This window comes from Phodopus roborovskii, unplaced genomic scaffold (genome assembly GCF_943737965.1).
Source record: "Phodopus roborovskii unplaced genomic scaffold, PHOROB, whole genome shotgun sequence".
In the NCBI taxonomy this organism is placed as follows: Eukaryota; Metazoa; Chordata; class Mammalia; order Rodentia; family Cricetidae; genus Phodopus; species Phodopus roborovskii.
Window position 1 is genome coordinate 36,872,904 of NW_026125295.1, and position 20,407 is coordinate 36,893,310.

Consider the following 20,407-nt stretch of genomic DNA (forward strand, 5'->3'; position numbering starts at 1 on the left):
CTGTTTGCCAAGTATCATTTTTAAGTCCTTCACAAACACTAACTATTCAGAATGTTCGATTCCACTGTCATACATACAATGGGGTTTTCTCATAGGACACATGATTTCTGATAACACCACCAGTTCCAGATAGTGGAATGTGTGTTTGCAAGTTTTTAAACTTTCTTTTTATTTGTTCTTTGTGTCTCTCACATCATGCATCTCGATCCCATTCATTTCCCCATCCCTTCTTCTTTCTGTTCCTCTCTGTATCTCTTATCACCAGAGAATTTTGCTCATGTTTACACCAGCATCAGGAAAACCCATTTTTCCTCCTGCTGGGTTGCCTCATCCAGCCTTGATGTGAGCGTTTGTGCCTAATCTTATTGCATCATGTGCTGTGTTCATGTTCAGTTAATGTCGCTGGAAGGCTGCTCTTTTCTGAAAGGAAATGGAGGAACAGTGCATCTTGGGGAGGGGTTGGTGGCTGGGGCCCTGGAGGAGGTGGAGGAGAAGAGGCTATGGTCAGAATGCATTGTATGTGAGAAGAATAAAAAGAAATGAAATAGATTACCCCTCCCACAATATAAAGTAACAACAACAAAAGATTCTAATCAAACCTTTTTATACAGAGTAAAAGATCCTCTAAGTTGTCAGTGTTTTAGGTCTCAAAACATCAAGATTTATTTTTGCCATTTATTTGATGAGAATAAGAAAGGAGTTTAACAAGTTTTTGTTAATTGTTTTGTTTTATATTAATCATTTTGCAATAGGGTTTTACTTTGTAGCCCTAGCTGCCCTCAGAATTATGTAGCTCAGGTTGACTCAAACTCTTGGTGATCTTCCTGGTTTATCTTCCTAAGGTCTGGGATTGCAGATACAGACATACAGGTCACCATGCTTGACTTAAATTAACATCTATAAATTTTTATATTGGTCTTCCACAATGACTATGTATCACATCCCCACAGTGCCCTTCCCAGAATGGATGACATTGCTGACTTCCATTTGCTTAGATCAGAATCAACAGTCTTTGTGACTGTCTTCTTGTCCTTCATAGAAAGACTCTCTTCCCCATCTTGTCTGCCCTTTTCTTTTTCCATTCTCTTACTGTTGCCCAGCCTTGGACTATCACAGATTTTTCATGAATTATTATTACAGTTTGTATCTGAAAGCCTTGCTTCCTTATTTTTTTTACTTATGAGGTAATAATATAATTAATTTTCCTTCCCTTACCTCTCCCCAAACCTTCCCATATACCCCTCTTTTCTCTATTTCAAATTCATGGTTTTTTTCATGAATTGTTTGTTAATTGCATGTATGTCTATGTATAAGTCATTACATGCATATATATGTGTAATCATATATAGTTTTTATTCCTCATCAAGAAAACTCTCTTTGCAACCAATGACAACCATTATTGAAGACAACTGCAATCAAAACACAGAGTTGTAAAGCCCAGTCCCAAGGAATATGTCTACAAAAATCACCCATGCATGTCAGAGAACATGACAGAAAATGAGGTGGAAAGATTGTAAGAGCTAGATCATGAAGGAATTTGCTGTGAGGTTGTGTCTCCTAGAAATATCATTACTATACTCACAGATTGTCACCATTGTGACTGCCTAAACATGAGACAAACAGGGGTACTATCAATAGACATGCTAAAGTGAATGAGGAAAGGCCATCAAGCCTCAATCCTACACAAAGAACTTCATGCAATTAAGAAATGCTGAAAGCAGGAGAGATAGTCTTCCTCTGGGATAGTGCATAAATGGGCCATCCAATGTCAAATAAATTGGAAGGAGGTGGGGGGGATTAGGAGGAGAGGTGGGAGGGAGAACTGTGGTTGGGCTGTAAAATGAACGCCCCCCAAAATGGAAAAAAGTGGTTATTTCTGAAAACCTTGCTTCTTCAAAATACATCTTTCTCAAAGAACAGTTGTAGGAGCTAAACACCCATTACTTCCACAACAATTGAAAAGGTTCAAGCTTGAGCAGGTTACAGGACCCACCTTAACCATGACTGACTCTACCTTTTTGTATCTCCAGCTTCTTTTCCATTACCCATGAGCTATCCATTCTGTCTTACACTAATCTTTCTTGTAGTCCCAACAAGCACATTTATTTCTCGTGCTATCTGTGCATCACAGAGGTGTTTATAACATCATAATATCCCCCAAAGCACAAGAGAGATGGAGAGAAAATGAGGATCAAAACATGCAACTCTGTAGGAAGGGTGCTACATTATCTATAAAATCTTCATTACGTAGTTTGTAAGTTTGAAAATCCTGTGAATGGGCTAGGCTTAATATTCTATCTTTGTCTCTCATTGAAGACTGATTTTGTCAGCCCACAGCATCTCCATGGGCCTCAGCCCATTGTCTTTACCATAGTCTGTATATCTGCAGCTGCCTCCTCAAAGCCCTGTTTTAAAGCAGAACCTAGTTTAGTCCTCTTGATTCCCTCTTTGCCTTGCATGACACTTGGTTCCTCCTCCAAATTAGCTCACTTGAGTACCTACATTCACTTGCTAAGAGCCCATACTCTTCAAGCTAACAAAGGACATTTGGTTTAATAAGCTAATTAGGTCAGCTTCTTGTGGCTTGATATTTTTCTTTGTTATCTTTCACTTGTCCTTTAATTTTCACTTCCCCATCCACCGTCTCTGTTATAAGATAGGACCCTGTCTGTGGCAAAGAAATTTCAAGAACAGACAGAGCATTGAAGTCTCTCTTTGCTTCCTCCCCCAGCAGCCTTCCTGTTAAAGTTCTAGCCGTAGAAGTTTCTGAATGATTAGAATAAAATTGCATGTAAGACTACACAATGGCTGTGCTTCGGGTACTTGGTAAGCCTGGGTTTGTTCTTGCTGGCTTCTTCCCTTACACATGCTTTGATATTTTGAATGACAATTTATTTACTGAAGCTCTCAATCCCTGAGTATAGATGCTTCCTTATTTTGTATATGATGCTCAGTTCAAACTGCCCATGCTCCTTTCTTCATACCTTCAAAAGTAGTGAATAACCTCCTCTTATTAGTTTTTTGGAAAGTAATATTTTTATTACAAAGAAAATATTAACATTGCTTAAAAATCCACTTGAAAAACAGTATTCTACTGTTCTTATTTCAAATAAGCAGATTCCCTTATTTAAATTAGTGAATTCTCACTCTGTCACATGGCTAAGCAGGATTTATACTCAAAGCTGTTGATGAACTATAAGGAAGACAAGAATATTTGGAGGTGTGAGATGACATTCAAGTCCCTCTCCTAAAATGATACATAAGAATTGTAAGTCTGAGGAAGTGTTTAGCAGAATGCTGCTCTGCCTTTCTAGCTGTGTTTGTCCTTTACTTCACCATATGGTGTAGATGGCACACTCCCTCATCAATGGGCAGACGCTTCCCTCATACTGTTCTCAGTAAGTCTTGTCCTTTGTATTCAGGGAGAGATGATCCAGGGAGTGATTTAACATCAGTCCATCTTGGGATCTATCTTTGGTCAAAGGATGTTGAAAATAATCTATGGTGTTCCTTTAAGTCCATATGGATCTTTTCAAGTTATTTCAATCAGTTTAAGGCACACAATGGCTATACAAATTTGAAAGCCATTTGCTTTGTCAATAAAATATCATTATTGCCTACTTTAACAATAATCTTCTCAACAAAATTTAGTTTAGAAAATGCCTTAATTATAAAATAGAATTTCAGGAAGATTCTTCACAGAATGACAGATACCAGAGAAAAATGGTATCAGAAAACATGTAAAAATACAGCATTAGCAAGAGACATTCTGAGGCCCAGACTCTCATGGCCTTGCCTATCCAAAATTCATCCATCTGTGGGCAGATCACCTGAAGTCAATGGCCACTTGCTGCTCCCCTGAACACTGGCAGTTTGTGCAATGTAGAGTTTCACAACCTCTCTGTGCCAGGGAAAGCTGATGGATGTTCTGTTTAATCAGATCTGAGAAAGATAGCTGCTAAACATAAGAGGCCAGAGCCAGGCTAAATAAAGGGAACTCACAAATGCAGATAGTTCACAAACACATGTCTGCAACTAGAGTTGTGGGTTTCAAAATGGCAGGGTTGTGGGAAAATTCACTGCTAGTAAAATAATGAGAAAATATAGTTTTTGAAACACTTTTTTAAAATTTTGTAATATATGTTTTCTTATTTCATATTTGACTTACCTTTTAATGCAGAAATGCTCTTATAGTGTGGAATATTTAAATAGATTATATTTCCACTTACTATTTAGTATATTTAAATTATGTAGATAATTCACATAGATGATGATGCTTCATACTTACAAAATACTTTCCAAAACCAAATTATTTTGTCCTATTGCATTTTATGAACATATAAAGTAGCTAATACACCACAGTAGTGACTTCAATCAGTCCAGTTTGCTTTATCATTCTACCTCAGGCTATGTGACTAAATCAATAGGACTTCATTGGCCATAGTTCTGAAGGGTGGGAATTGTTCTCTTGGGGAAACAGCATAGTCTATTTATTGAGACTAGACCATATTCCTGGTTTGTAGGTGAGTTTATGATTGTATTCTCATAGGACGAAGAGAGAGAAAGAAAGAGAAAGAAAGAGAGACAGGGGAAATAGATACAACATTTCTTATCTTAATTTTAATTAGGGCACTAATCTCATCTATGAGTATTCTATGTCATTATTTTCTCCCAAAGGTCCCTGTGTCTAATGCCATCCTACTGCAGGTATGGTTTTAATATATACATCTGAAAATAGACAAACATCTTTTCTGTTACAATAGTTAATTGTAGTACAAATAATTTTCTTGTTGGCTCCAAGATTAGCTCATTGGAATCATGCTTTGATTCACAGTCAGCACAAGTAAACCAGACTCCAGGAACACTTAGCTCCAGCATCACTAGCCTTTATGAGAATTTAAAGTGTTAGCTCGGGTCTGAAAAGCTATACCAGATCTATTATGTGACTAATTGCCAAAGTCTTCTAATTGGTCTTCCTGAATCCAGTTTTGATTGTGAGAATATTTCTCACACAGCAGGTAGTAAAGTTTTGAAAATTGAAATCAAACCAAATACTCTTCCAAGAGTCCATGGCAGGAAGGGTTGGAATGTAATGCAATTTTCTTTTCATGGATTATGGTACAATGCCATCCCATAGTCCAGACTCTTTCCAAATTCCTTTTGACTCTTTGGCCAAACAGAACAGATTTCCAACCATTTTAAGCTTTCCACTTGGACTTTCTCTTGGGCACCACTTGATACCAAATAATGACATGGAGACTTATTAATTATGAAAACTTAGCCTTTAGCTTAGGCTTATTCCCAACTAGCTCTTATAATTTAATTAGCCTGTTTCTGTTGATCTACACTTTGAAATGTGACTTTTTACCTCTCTTCCATTTTGTATGTCCTACTTCCTCCATGTTTCATTGGTGTATGTCTTGCATGCCTACATCCATCCTGAGTTCTCTCTGCCCAGAAGACCCGCCTAACCACTCCTGCCTATGTACTGGCCATTCATCTTTTTATTAAAGCAATCAGATGCCTTAGGTGGGCAAGGTAAAACAGTGACACATTATTTACATAGTTTGCTCAAATATCATGCAACATCCAACCATCTTTGGCCTTTTGCATGTATTCAATGCTCTGCACCCAGATGCAAATGTAGCTTCTTCCTGCATGTCATCTAATTGTCCAAGCTATATCCCTTCAGCATTTTCCTAACACATTAAAAAAAATTCTTGTTTCCTACTGTATGCTCCCTGATTTATATTCATCTTTTCCATCTTCAATATAGCCTGAAACTACAGTGCTTGCTTAATGATTGTGAGCTTCCTTTCTTAATAGACAAACACTTTGATGACAGGGCCCAGAACAGAGTGTGACAAAGAGTAGGCATGTAGAAATTATCTGGGGAGTAAATGAATCATTCATATTAAATGCAGTGAACATCTGTAACGAGTAAGGTTTTTCCTCCTGCCTCCTGGCCTTGTCCTGCCGCCGCACCAGCCCCAATGAACACACTGAGACTCTGAATATGATATAATTCTGTTGGCCCATTACTAGTTTCGTATCGGCTAGCTCTATCTTAATTATTAACCCATTTCTATGTATTTCCACGTGGTCTTACGTGGTCTTCTTACCGGGGAGTGGGGCAGGCGTCTGGTCTCCCCGTCTCTCCATGCTCTCCCCTCCTACTTCCTCTTTCCTCCTTGTCTCCTAGTCCCACCTATCTTGCTTTCCTATTGGCCAACAGTGCTTTACTCATTAAACCAGTATGAGAAACATATACAGAATGATATCTCCTATAATCTCCTCTTTTCTGTCTAAAATAAAAAGGGTTTTAACCTTAACATAGCAAAATATATCACACAACAATTATCAAGTAAGAATCACAGTTAACAATATTTAGTTCATCTCCCATCATCTCCTCTTTTCTGTGTGTTAACCGGGGCTGGTGCGGCGGCGGGACAAGACCAGGAGGCGGGAGGAAAAACCTTACTCGTTACAAACATCAGTGTCTTCTCAGGAATTAGTTGGCATTTAGAAGTTTATTTATTACCAATCTCTTTAGAATATTACACCTGTTCTAAGTTATTGAATCTAAATACTTATCAACAATTTCTATTCCATGTTTTGGTTAAATTTTTGGTTAGAATATGAGAAATGGAGGAGGGGAAGACATGAGGAACCAGAAAGATATAGTTGGGGGGAAGAATAGAAAGGAGCAAGAAAAGAGATACCTTAGTAAAGGGAGCCATTATGGGTTTAAAGAGAAATCTGGCATTAAGGAAATGTTCAGAGATATACAAGGGTGACCCCAACTAAGAATATAAGCAATAGGGTAAAGGTTATCTTAAATGATCTTCCCCTATAATGAGATGGAAACAGAGACCAACAACTAAGCACTGAGCCAAATTCCTGTAATGAAGTTGTAGAGAGGGAGGAATGATGAGAAAAGGGGTGAAGCCCATGCTGGGGAAACCCACAGAAACAGCTGACTTGAGCAAGCAGGAACTCATGGATCCCAGACTGATATATCTTGAAAACCAGCATAATGATAGGAGAGGTCATTCTGTAAATATGTTTCTTTTATTGGTTAATGAATAAAGCCCTGTTGGCCAATAGGAAAGCAAGATAGGCTGGGCTAGGAGACAAGGAGGTTCTGGGGAGAGACAGGAGGAAATTCAACATGTAGGACTGAGGGAGCAGAACTCCGGCCCCTCTCTCCAGTAAGATAAGACCATGTGGAAACACTTAGATTAATAGAAATGGGTTAATATTTAAGACAGCTAGCCAATAAGAAATGCTAGTAACAGGCTAATAGCTTTATATATAATACACATCTGTTGTTCTTTCATTACAGTTATAAAAATTAAGATTGGAGAAGGGGTAGGGGTGGTCCCAGGTTAGGATCCAAAGTGAGTGTGGTCCCAAGTTAAGGGACCACATGGGAGAGCATAGCAGGTTCCATAGCAGGTGAGGGTGAGCATGCTGGAGGGAATAACATGCCAGGTAGATAGAGCTTAAATGAAGAGTTTATTTAGGAAGGGGAGTGAGGGAGAAGGGAAGAGACATAGAAACACCAAGAACAGAAGAGTAGGGGGTGTGGGAGAGGAGAGGGGGTATCTGGTGGCCAACCAAAAGCAGGAGAGAGAGATAAAGAGAGAGAGAGAGAGAGAGAGAGAGAGAGAGAGAGAGAGAGCAAAAGAGAAAGCAAAAAAGAACATAAGTGGGTAGGGGGTCTGACTTTTAAGGGGGTCCTTTACACCTGCCTGCAGACTAGTACTCATGGAACCCTGGTCTGACCAGAATACTGCCTGAATGCATTCTGCCAGGTGACAGGGGCAGGCAAGTGTAATACCGGAATCCTTACAGTGTCTCTGTGTGTTATTTGGGGCTGGGGCAGGTGTGGGACCAGGCTGGCAGGAAAATAACTTGTAACAGTATAGGACAGAACCACGTCCCCTGCTCCCCCCTCCCCCCGCTGCATATAGGTGACAGTTAGGAGGTCTGGGTAGTCTGTGGAGTCCCTGGTAATGAAACCTAGTGTACAAATGGACATTGGGAGCCCAATCCTAATAGAAGGATACTCTCTCAGGCTAAATACATGGGGGAGGGCCTAGGCCCTGCCCCAAATGATGTGACAGACTTTGATGATTCTGCCATAGAAGGTCTCATCCATTCTATGGAGCAGAAGAGGGATGGGATGCGTGTTGGTGGGGTGCATGGGAGAATTGGAGGGAGAGGAAACTGGGATTGATATATAAAATAAGATTGTTTCTAATTTAAATTAAAAAAGAAAAGCAGAATATAAAGGAAGTTTTATCATGGCATTTTCAAACGTGGATCATTCTACTTTATTGTTATTTATTCTTCTCCCTGATCATCCTCTTAACTTCTTCTACATCCAACTGGCTCCTTTTCTCCTCTCAGTTGGCTCCATCTTCTTCTTTCTTATATTTCATGTATTCCACTATTTTATTCAGAAAAGGGAAGGCCTCCTATGGCAACATTCCTTATGTTTCTGTTTTATGGAACAATTTGAGGAGTATTGGTATTAGCTCTTCTTTGAAGGTCTGGTAGAATTCTGTGCTGAATTTTAATGACTCTATTTCCTTAGGAGTTATAAGTCTATTTAAATTGTATATTTGATCTTGCTTTAACTTGGTGAGTGGTTTATTGAGAAAATTATCTATTTCTTTTAGATTTTCCAATTTTATCGAGTATATATTTTTAAAATATATATTGATGTTGTTAATTAGTATATTCTCCCTCTGCCTTTCAGTTAGCTTGGGTTTGTCTATCTTGTTATTTTTCTCAAAGAACCAACTCTTTGCTTCATTGATTCTTTGTATTGTTCTCTTGTTTCTTTTATTGATTTCAGCCCTCAGTTTGATTACTTCCTGCCATCTATTCCTCTTGGATGTATCTGGTTCTTTTTGTTCTAGTTCTTTCAGGTGTGCTGTTAAGTCACTAGTATGAGAATTCTCTAATTTCTTTATGCAACCACTTAGCACTATGAACTTTTCTCTTAGCATTGCTTTCATTGTGCCCTGTAAGTTTGGGTATGCTAGAATTAATTGAATTCTGGGAAGGCTTTCATTTCTTTCTTTATTTTTTTCTTGACCTCATGCATGGTAGTTCAATAAATAGTTGTTCAGTTTATATGAGTTTGTAGGGTTTCTGTTGTATTGCTATCAATGTGCCTTCTTGGCCAACAACTTGTAGGCCAACAACACCTGGTACTGAAGTTTTCTTTTAATAGCTATGGCCTCTGGGATTGGTAATATTTACCATCAGGGTACCTCTGTTTAAACTCTTTTTTAATACAACTCAGATTTTCTAATTAGAAAGTACGAGGTTTTGGTTAACCTTCTCACTATTTTGTTTTTTAAAACATTGAGCTAGCAGGTTTTAAATACAGTTTTAATAAACAGTAATTACTAGGTATTTAGTTAATTACTTTCTCTTGCTTTTCATCATTTATTGCTGTCACCTTCCTTCTCATTAAAATTCCACTTGGTAGTTCTTTTTTGTGCTCCTGTCCATATTAAAAACATCTTAGTTTTGTTTGATTATCTTGTTTTGTTTTTACTGTCTTTATTCTAAAATTATTTTTCTGATTTCACAATTAGAAGTCAACTAAGCATGCATGCCACTGCTCTTTCTGATGTATTCTGATCCTGAGATACAATCCCTTTAGGCCTTTATCGCTGGTAAGATAAGGCCATGTAGAAATACATAGATTAATAGTTATGGGTTAATAATGAAGAGAGAACTGCTCAATTAGAAGCCTGAACCATCAGCCAAACAGTTTCTATTTAATATAAGCCTCAGTGTGTTTATTTGGGGCTAAGTGGCTGTGGGACTAGTTGGGACAGAAACTCCATCTACATTAACCCCTTTAGATTAATGAACACAGTAATCTAAATGTAGCTATAAGATGTTCACTGTAGGTCACCTGAACAAAGCTTCCTAAACAGGGCCCTCCCAATCTATTAGTGGAAGCAGCCGGTTATCACATGAGAAGCTGGGCTATCTCATTGGCTGACTTTGTAGACCTTTTGGGTTTGTTGCCATCTAAGACAGACTACACTGAAGGCACAGACTAATCACATCCATCCATTTGACTCAGTTGTTACATCCCATAGTATGCCATCAAAAACCTGACTCCCATGAGATTTGAACAGAGAACACTGCCTTATTAACCCAATGCTTAGCTAGTGCTGCCCATTATGCTCCACTGCAAGACAGAGAGTGAATGGGAACTAAGCACTATTTGTACTGTTTCTCATACTTGAAATTTTTTTCTATTCCCTGATGAAACCTATTTGTTGCTTAGTTAATATCAAAGTCTGGTATTCAACAACTAAGCCACTTGGCACTATAGATTAATCATCTGGGGTCATAGTAACACCTATGCCCTTTAGATGGTGTAAAGGTAAAATAGTTAAATACATATGAAGAACCCGGAATGCAGAATAAATGCAATAACATCTGGGTGGTGCTTCTGTTATTAACACTATGAAGACAGTCACTTTATATTTTGCCACTCTTCATATTCTTCCCATATAACATATATTGCCTAGAAATTATTATCAACTTCTTAAAATGAAAAAAAATAAATAATGGAGTCTAGAAAAACATCCCTGATAAGACTTCGATGAAAACATTTGCTTAAACATTAATCACATCTCTGCTATCAATTATGAAGTGCTTTAATAAACTCAAAATGTGTAATGATTGTTTACTGTTTTTCATTTGAAAGAGATTGTACCCACATCACAGGAGCAGGAAGAATCTGCAATTAATTAGCAAGCAATTATGACAGAATATCATCCTATATGATTTATGCAACACCTGCCTTTATCATTTTAGAATCCATGAGTGAGAACAATCACAGCAAAGTGTCTTTTGACAGACAAGCCACCTAATTAAAAGGCTATCAGGCACAGAAAATGGAGCAGAAATTAATCAGGAAAAACACTGCCAAAGTCAACAGATTATTAATACAATGCAGAAATACTGATGCATAAAATAATTTCATCCTCCAAACATTCTAAGCAGAGGCTTCAGAAGACAACTTAGTTTATCAAATTTCCCTTTTTTCCCCAATTATTTGGGAGTGGTTATAGCACTCTCAATGCTGTCTGTAAAAATACGTGTATTGGGAAACGGCAGAATTTTAAATGATTGATGTGAAGATGTTGGAATGACAGGCTTGTTCAGGCAAAGTTTCACACTATTAATGGGCATCACTTGCCTTTTCAAAGTGTGAGGAAACAGTACACAGAATGTAAATAATGACTGCATGAGAGGATTAATCTTCATTGTCAACTTCATTGGGCTTAGAATTGTGTAGAAGATATTCTTATGAGGTTGTCTGTGGGGGTGTTTACAAATGTTGAACTGAAGAACCAAGACAGAATCCATTGCTGTCATGTTCCCACAAGTTGGGGTTCTAGGCTGATTAAAAAGAGAAAAAAGAGAGGTGATCTTAGTATCAGTATTCCCCCTGACTCTCCTTTCAGTGAACACTGTGTGACTGGTGACCTTGTGGTCCTCCTATCATGCTTTCTGTCATGATTGACAGTACCCCCTCACATGTGAGTTGAAAGTAGTTACTCCTCCTCGAACTGCTTTGTTAGATATTTTGTCACAGCAACAGGAAAAGTAACCAGTGGCTATCAGAATAGTTATGTATTTGTCCAGTAGCCACATAATATGCATGTGTAATTGTGAGAACAAAGTGCTCTAGAGTCACAATCAAGTCTTGGATTCAATGCTTCTAGGATGCTTTACTTTTTCCAGATCAAATTTTAGCTTACATCTTCTAAAGAATTCTTAATGAAGTAGTATAAAACTCAGGTATTACCCAGTAATATTTATGCTAATATAGAAGCTTGTATTCTTATTAGAGTTTTGGTCTAGTTCTGCCTGATTTTGAACGTTCTAAGCAGGGCTCATCCATTTTCATATCATCCAGAGCATCTTGAGTCAACATGACTTCCACTAGAGATCATAAACTAGAGATCTATTATAAAATGGGCAGAAGAGAGCAACAAGATGACTCAGGGTGTGAAAGTGATTGTAGTGTCAGTCTGACAACCTGGGTTCAATCTTTGACTTGTAATAACTCTTCTTGCAAGTGGTATGCATTTATGATCCTAGAATTCTTATTGTGAGATGAGAGGGGATAGCAGAGATTTCTCTGAAGCTCACAGGTCAGCCAGCCTGAGGTATGCAGAATGGTAGAAACAAAAGACCCTGCCTCATATGAAGGTAGAAGGCTCAATTGTGCAAAGAATACGAGGACTATAGAACATCTCAGAGGGGGCAGAAAGGTTGTCAAGTCCAGAGATTGGGGAAAATGCTGTGAAATAGTGTTTGAACATGATACATTATTACATTCATAACTTCACAAAGGTTGTGGCTAACTTCCATGACCCAGACAAGATCAAACCAGACAACATCATGTAGCAACAGGGGATGGAACCATGAGGCCCCACCCTAGGTGAGAAGCTATTGGCAGCTGATCATAGATTTTCTGTCCCACTTGGTCCCATAGAAGTTTAGCCCCAAATAAACACACTGACAGTATATTCATTATAAACTGTTTGGCCGATGACTCAGGCTTCTTATTGACTATCTCTCTTAATTATTAACCCATTTCTATTAATGTATTTCCACGTGGTCTTACCTTACCGGAGAATCTTGCTCCCTCGATAGCTACACAGCATCTCTTTGGTGGCTTCTCTCTGCCTTCCTATCCCCAGAATTCTCATTTGGTATCCCTGTCTATAATAATTCGTGCCTGGCTACTGGCCAATCAATGTTTTACTTATCAACCAATAAGAGAAACATATGTACAGAAGGACATCCCCCATCAGCTGATTGCTGCTAGGAAAGGGAGAGTTAATTTTCTTCAGGAGTGTGATGCTGGTAGGTCTCCCATACTTCAGTGGTTAGTCCCTGACCCTTGTCTAGAAGGGCAGCCCCAGGTGAACTCAGCTATTAAAAACAAAAACAGCAGAACAGAGATATGAAGGAGATATATGGGTGGGGTGCAGGGTCTTGGAGAAGTAAAAGGGAAGAGGAGGAGCTAATATGGTTAATATAGTATATATATAAAATTCTGAAAGAATTAGTACATTTGAAAGAAATACATTTTTAGAAAAAATAAGGAAGGAAAGAGCACATTCTCCAAAAATTCACATGTGTATCATGGCACATGTGCACTGGCACACACATACAATACATATACATACACACACACACACACATACACACACACACTACGCACACACACCCACATACCACACATACACACACAACACACACACACCTACACCCACCCACCCACCCACACACACACAGACATACCCACACCACACACACACCCACACACACCCATACACCCACCCACCCATACACAGACAGACATACTCACACCACACACACACCCACACAACCCTACACACCACACACACACCACACCATATTGCCCCCCACCTCACACACATACACACACACAGAGCATACCCACACCACACACACACACACACACCACACAAACAATACACACACACACCCACCCCCCCCACACACCTCCACATACATACCCCCCCAAACACCACACACACCACACACACACCACACCACACACACACACACACACCTCATATATACATACACCCACACTTCCCTACACACACATACCACACACAACACATACACAGCCATATAAACATACCACACAATTTTAAATACAGGTTATGAAAGTAAGATAAAACATGCAAAATTTTCATTATAAGTTTCACTTCTTTTCTCACCCAAACTATTTCTGAGTCCATGATTTTATTTCTTTTTAATAAAATTACATTAGCTATTTTATCACTGCATGTCACATTTTTATCCATTCTTAAAATTAGCCTAGGCTGGTTTCATTTTCTAGCTATTGTGAATAGTGTAGACATATACAAGGATATTCAAATATTTCTGTGATTTCTGAATTGTAGTTCTTTAGTTATATATGAAAGAGGGACATCTATGTCACGTGGTAGTATCATTTGCACTTTCGTAAGAAAGCTCCATGTTTATTTTCGTAGTGGCTGTGTATGTTTATAATCCCACCAGAGCATATGTTTCATTTCCACATCCTCCTAATCATTTGATAATCTTAATCTTATTCTTTGGATAATTGTCATGACTAGGTTGGGATGTAATCTTTAAGTAGTTTTAGTATGCATTTCCCTGGTGGCTAAGATGCCAAACATTTTTTTTTTATGTATTTATTTGCCATTAGTATTTTTTTTTGAGAACAGTCTATTCAGTTCTTTAGCTCATTTGTTGATTGAATGATTTTCAAAGTTAATTTATTTATATGCAGCTTTCCTTCTCTCTATACTCATTCAGAATGGGACAGGCCTCCCATGGACTTCAGCAAAGCATTGTATATAAACTGCTTTAAGACCAAGCACCTCTCCCTGTACTAAGTCAGGGTAAGGCAATTCATGATGATTATTCTTATGTTTTTCTAAAAATTATATACAATTACATATTAATTTTTAACAAATTATTTATTTAGTCTTCTCTCATGTATTACATCCTAACTGCAGTTTCTCCTCCCTCTTTTCCTTTGAGTCCCCTCCCCTCTTCTCCCCATGCACTCCTCCTCCTTTTCTCTTCAGAAAAGGACAGGCCTCCCATGGATATCAGCCAAACATGACATATTAAGTTGCAGTAAGATTAGGAAGCTCCCTCTAATTAAGGATGGACAAGACAACCTGGTATGAGGAATAGGGTCCTAAAAGCCAGCAAAACAGTCAGAGACAGCCCCTGCTCCCACTTTTAGGAGTCCCACAAAAAGACAAAGTTGCACAACTGTTACATATATGTAGAGAGCCTAGGTCAGTCCCATACAGGCCCCTTGGCTCTTGGTTTAGTCCATATGAGCCTTTACGATCCCAGGTTAGTTGATTCTGTGATACTGATTTCTTGTGATGTCCTTGACTCCTGTGGCTCCTACAATCCTTTGTGCCTCTCTTTTCCAGGATTCCCTAAGACCTGCCTAATAATATTTGGCTGTGGGTCTCTGCATCTGCTCGCATCAGTGGTTGGATGAAATCTCTTTGATGACAACTGAGCTAGCCACCAATCCATGAGAACACCAGAGTACAGTATATATAATGTGGAATAATTTTATTGACTTCATCCCCTTCCAGTCATAGTTGGTTCTATCCTAGGTCTCTGAGATATCTAGCCTTTTTGTCCTAGCCCTGCAGACACTGTCAGAGATAAACTTCCTCTCATGGCATGGGTCTCAGGCTGGAACAGTCATTGGTTGGCAACTCTTGAATTTTCTGTGCCACCTTTTCCCCAGAACATCTTGAAGGTAGGACATATTATAGGTAGAAGGTTTTATGCTGTGTTTCAATCCCTCAAAAAAAATCTTTAAGGAAATAGACACTGTCAACAGGACTAAAAGGCAGCCTATAGAATGGGGAAAAAATCTTCACCAATTCTTCATCTGACAGAGAGCTGATTTCCAAAATACATAAACAACAGAAGTAACTAGACATCAACAAACCAAACAATCCAAGTGAAAAATGGGGTACAGATCTAAACAGAGAATTCTCAACAGAGGAATCTCAAATATCCAAGAAACACTAAAAGAAATGTTCAACATCTTAGCCACTGGGGAAATGTAAATCAAAATTGCTCTGAGATTCCATCTTACACTTGTCAGAACAATTAAGATTAGAAACACAAATGGTGTTTCATGGTGGCGAAAATCTCTCCTCCACTGCTGGTGGGAGTGCAAATTGTACACTTACTTTGGAAATCAATATGGTGGTTTCTCAGAAAATTTGGATTCGGTCTACCTCAAGACACAGCTATACCACTCCTGAGTACATACCCAATTGAACAATTGCTCAACCACATTCATAGCAGCTTAATTTGTAACAGCCAGAATCTAGAAACAACCTAGATTTCCCTCAACTGAATAATGAAAAAAAAAGGGTACATTTACAACTGGAGTATTGTTCAACTGTTAAAAAATAACATCAGGAATTGCAGGCAAATGAATAGAACTAGGAAAAAAATCTACCATCCTGTGTGAGGGAACCCAGACTTAGAAAGATGAATGTATTAGCTGTAAAGGATAACTATGCTACAAACCATAACTCAAGAGGAGGGGTGCATTAATCTCCCTGGTGTCTCTGGGAAGAGGAAATAAAATAGATATGGTAAGTAGACAGGGTTGGGAGGGTGGAAGTGGCAGGAACAGGAAGGATAAGGGGAGATTACTGGGAAAGACAACTGGAATTGGGGGGACATCTCAGGAACTATCTAGAAACCTAGTGCAATGGATACTCCCAGGATTCTGTGAGAATGACTTTAGCTAAGACTCCCAGTAATGCACACAGAGCCTGTACTGACCATCATCTTTAACCTAGCAATTATATATTCTTGATATTAACCCACTATCAGAGATATAGCTGGGAAAGATTTTTTTTCCCCATTCTGTAGACTATCTCCAGTCTCTGGTGGTTATTATGTTGATTTGAAGATTTTGGACTGCATGTAAGCCAGGTACAGATTTCATCTTGTGGATTGAGACATGAATTCAATCAGAAAGTGGTGTTGTGCCAATCAGTGGGCATGTCTTGCCCAGCAGTCATTATTGTGGCTTACAGGGCTCAAAGCTGGTTAAGACTATTGGTTCCTTTTCTCCTCTCCTAGCATGCAAAATGCCTCCAAGCACTGTGAAAGCAAAAAGGTGGAGCTGAAGCTTTCAGATGTGTACCAGCTTGATTCTGAATGTTCTATGACTCAACTATATGTATTTTTAGCAATAGGGTCTTGCCATCAAGTTCTGGAAGGTCATCCATAACTTTGGCATCAGTTCTCTTCACATGCTCACAACTCCAAAAAAGATAGATACTCCTTGTATAAGGTTTTTATTTGTTAGCTTATAACATTAGTAAATACATATATATCTATATATATGTATATATATATACTCATATATATGAGTATATATATACATGCATGTGTATATATGTATATGCTCTTCATTTACTTTTAATTAGCTATAAATTATCTTTTATCTGTTATTTTAAAGTGCTTATCTATATTTATTTGTTTATACTGACAGGCAACACAAGTCTCTAGAATTAGTATTTTATATCCTCCCAAGCTTTCTATGCTTTAACCCATGTTGTCAGCAATCTTTGCATGAAATCTGTGATCATGCAGAAACCTGAGAATGTTCTCAGGTCACTTTATACCAACATTATTCTGAAGTTTTGTTCTCTTGCTTTCCTCAGATCTCTGCCTTCTGTCATGTGTCTCAGGTAAACTGCTGACTGCTCTTGCCATATTCAGAGAAGCTCATGACATACAAATAAAATGCCTTTCATTGGAGATTTTTAAAAATAGAATATCCCTCCAAACTGTGCATAGTTAAAATAAATCTGTGTGCCTATTTTATCTTATTTGATCTGTCATGAAATTTGATTTTTCTAACAGATTCTCATTTATTACACTGTAGGATATCTCCCTGACAAATTTATGTGATATTTCATTTTTTGTTGTTGTTGTTACTCCATTTCAGGTGTTAATGCTTCCTAAAAAAGCCATAGACTCTAACCAATACCCCAGGACTAGGTATGAGAAAGCTATATTCAAGTTTTTGGTCAGGATAGTTCAAGTGACTCCAAAAACAACATAGACTATTGATGTTGTCCTTGGTTGCATCTTAGAGATTAAAGGTAAGTCCCTAATGATGGAGACACTGCACACCATGGAAATGGGACTTGGAAGAACTGATCTGGCGCTAAACTGGAAGCCTCCTTCCAGGAGTCTAGCTTCTGTAGTATCAGAAAAGACTAATGCAAGCTGCCAGGAGAAGGAAGCAACCAGTAGTCCTGTGTATCTGTGATGCCAATGAGCTATAACAATGACAAGTAGAATAAAATGTCCCAAAAGATACAATACTGGCACTCATATCTTGGTATCATATGAGTAACAAATATCTGTTTAATTGGACTTAAGGCCTACTGGGAAGGAAATCATGCCTGTTACTGTAATTCTAGCCAACTGCCTGGGATTAGTGAGGTTGTGGATCTAGAAGAAAACCTTCTACTGTCACTATAGTGTCCAGTATCATTCCTGTGTTCTAAAACTTATTCTTATACTCACAGTAAGTATGTCTCATCCTTCATTGAATAAGCTTTTTTTTTCATAGCAAACAGAGACCATTACAGAAAATCACAGCAGGTCCTAATGCAGAGGTCAAAAGATTATGTGGCACTCAGTTCCAGTGGACACATCTACAGCACAACTCCTACACCTAAGGCTCAGGGAACACTGGGGAGTTGGGGTTGAAAGGTTGTAAGAGCCAGAAGACCATGAATTCTGCTGTGAGATTGTGTCTCCTTGAAATGACAAGGAAACTAGACTCATAGTCATGATACTCCCACAATACAGCTACCTAAATAAGACTGGGACAATGGAAATATCAACTGATGTGCTAATTAGTGCAGAAGGGAGATATATTATGGGTCCCATTCCTAACAAAGAATTACAGGCAACTACTAACTGCCAAGAGAGGGAGAATAGTGTCTCTCAGGAGTGAGCTACCTAATTGGAAAATTCATTTTTTTTTGGTAAATTGAGTAGTATAACAATACAAATAGAGCAGTCTCAAAGGATAGTGGGAGAATTCCACTGTAAAGCTACCTCCAATGTGAACAATAAGCCTTTATTGTTCTTCTAGTGCCTTTGTACATATTCCAGAAAAAAATTGCATGGTTTTGTTTATTATCCTAGAGATTGCCATTGAACAGGAGAAAACAACAACTTTGAAACAAGAAAAGGAACAGACAAGGCCTTTTTAATAAATGAAATTGGTTGGAATTTTTCTGTCGGTTTTCATGAAAATTTAGCTAAATATTGAAGGTCAGATAAAAAAAAAAACAATGAGTAGAGACTCTTAAGCTTAATTTGAAAGGCGAGAAAATTTTGTGATAGTGTAAAATGAGTTCTATCTTGGGAATTAAGATAGGAGATAGAGAAGTAACACAAGAGTGTATAGAGTAGGCACTAAAGAAGCATTATCTGAAGTGAACTAACAAAAAGAAGTTAGGGGCTTTATGGAATAATAATTGCATGGCTATTTATCTCCAGTCTTTGTCAATTATCTATTGTGGCCACATTTATCTCTTTCTCACAGAAACAAATTGGTGGAATTCTTTCTGAATTATTTTCTGTTTGCTTGTCTTGATGTTGTTTTCTATCCAGTGATGACTTAATTGATTCTGAACTAGCAACATTGGTAATTAACAGAAGCCCTGTAAGGCAGCCTTTGTGCCACTCAAGAAAAAAGTTTCATGACCTATGCATGCCATTGTTCTTTTATTGTTCTCTCCCTACTGTCTTTGCTTTTACTGTTTACTCAGCATGCTTAATTTAGGAGTGTATTCTGAGCAGCTCATTTTGTTTGGGGACTTAATGCAGTCCCCCAAGTAGATTGGATTGTTGAATATCTAAAATATATACTTCTTAAAAATACAAATCCCAGTCTTGTTTCCTGTATTATGGTAATAATTTATTGCACGCTGACAGGATTCTGCTCATAGTTATGAGCAAATAGCTCTAAGGTTAATTATTTATCAAGTTATCCCAGGCAGGAAGAACTGTTTGTCTTCCTGGAACATTAAGAAATTTATTTTATTTCTTGAAATTTACCTCTTCACACAAACATACAAATGAAGATAATTCTCAGGGTTCACAGTCACTGTGTATGTGACATCCATTTAATCTCCATTGTGACAAATAGTATAGATATTCTTATGTAAAAACAATCATGGGGATGGTACTCAGATAATCATGAAGATTGCTCACTAGAACTGGGACATCAAGGAATATCAGGTTAATCAGCATTCTGACACTGTGACAAAACAATTGAGAAAAACAATTTTGAGCTTATCACACAAAATAACCCAAATGATTATTATTGGCTAATTAAAAATGTTTCTATGGAAATACCACTCCCCTGCCCCCAGTTGCAATGTCAAGGAGCTAGCTATGCACTATAGGGCAAGTGGTGGGATGTCTATGGCCAGAGAACATGGTTTTCTTTTGTTTGGAAAACCTGGCAGGGTGGGGAGGATTAGCCCACCGGGACACAGAGGGCAGGTTTAGAGAGTCTGAGCAGACTAGATAAGTGATTTTGTTCTGAGTGCAACAGCAAGCCCTGAATTGTAAGCACAACACTGAAAGTCAATGATATGTTCAGTCTGTTTGTCAATAAAACAGGGACAGTAATATGTATTCTATCCCAAAGTGTTTCTCCTGTTGAGAAAAATAATCTATTACTTATTAATTGCTCATTATGTAGAAGACACATAGCACCTAT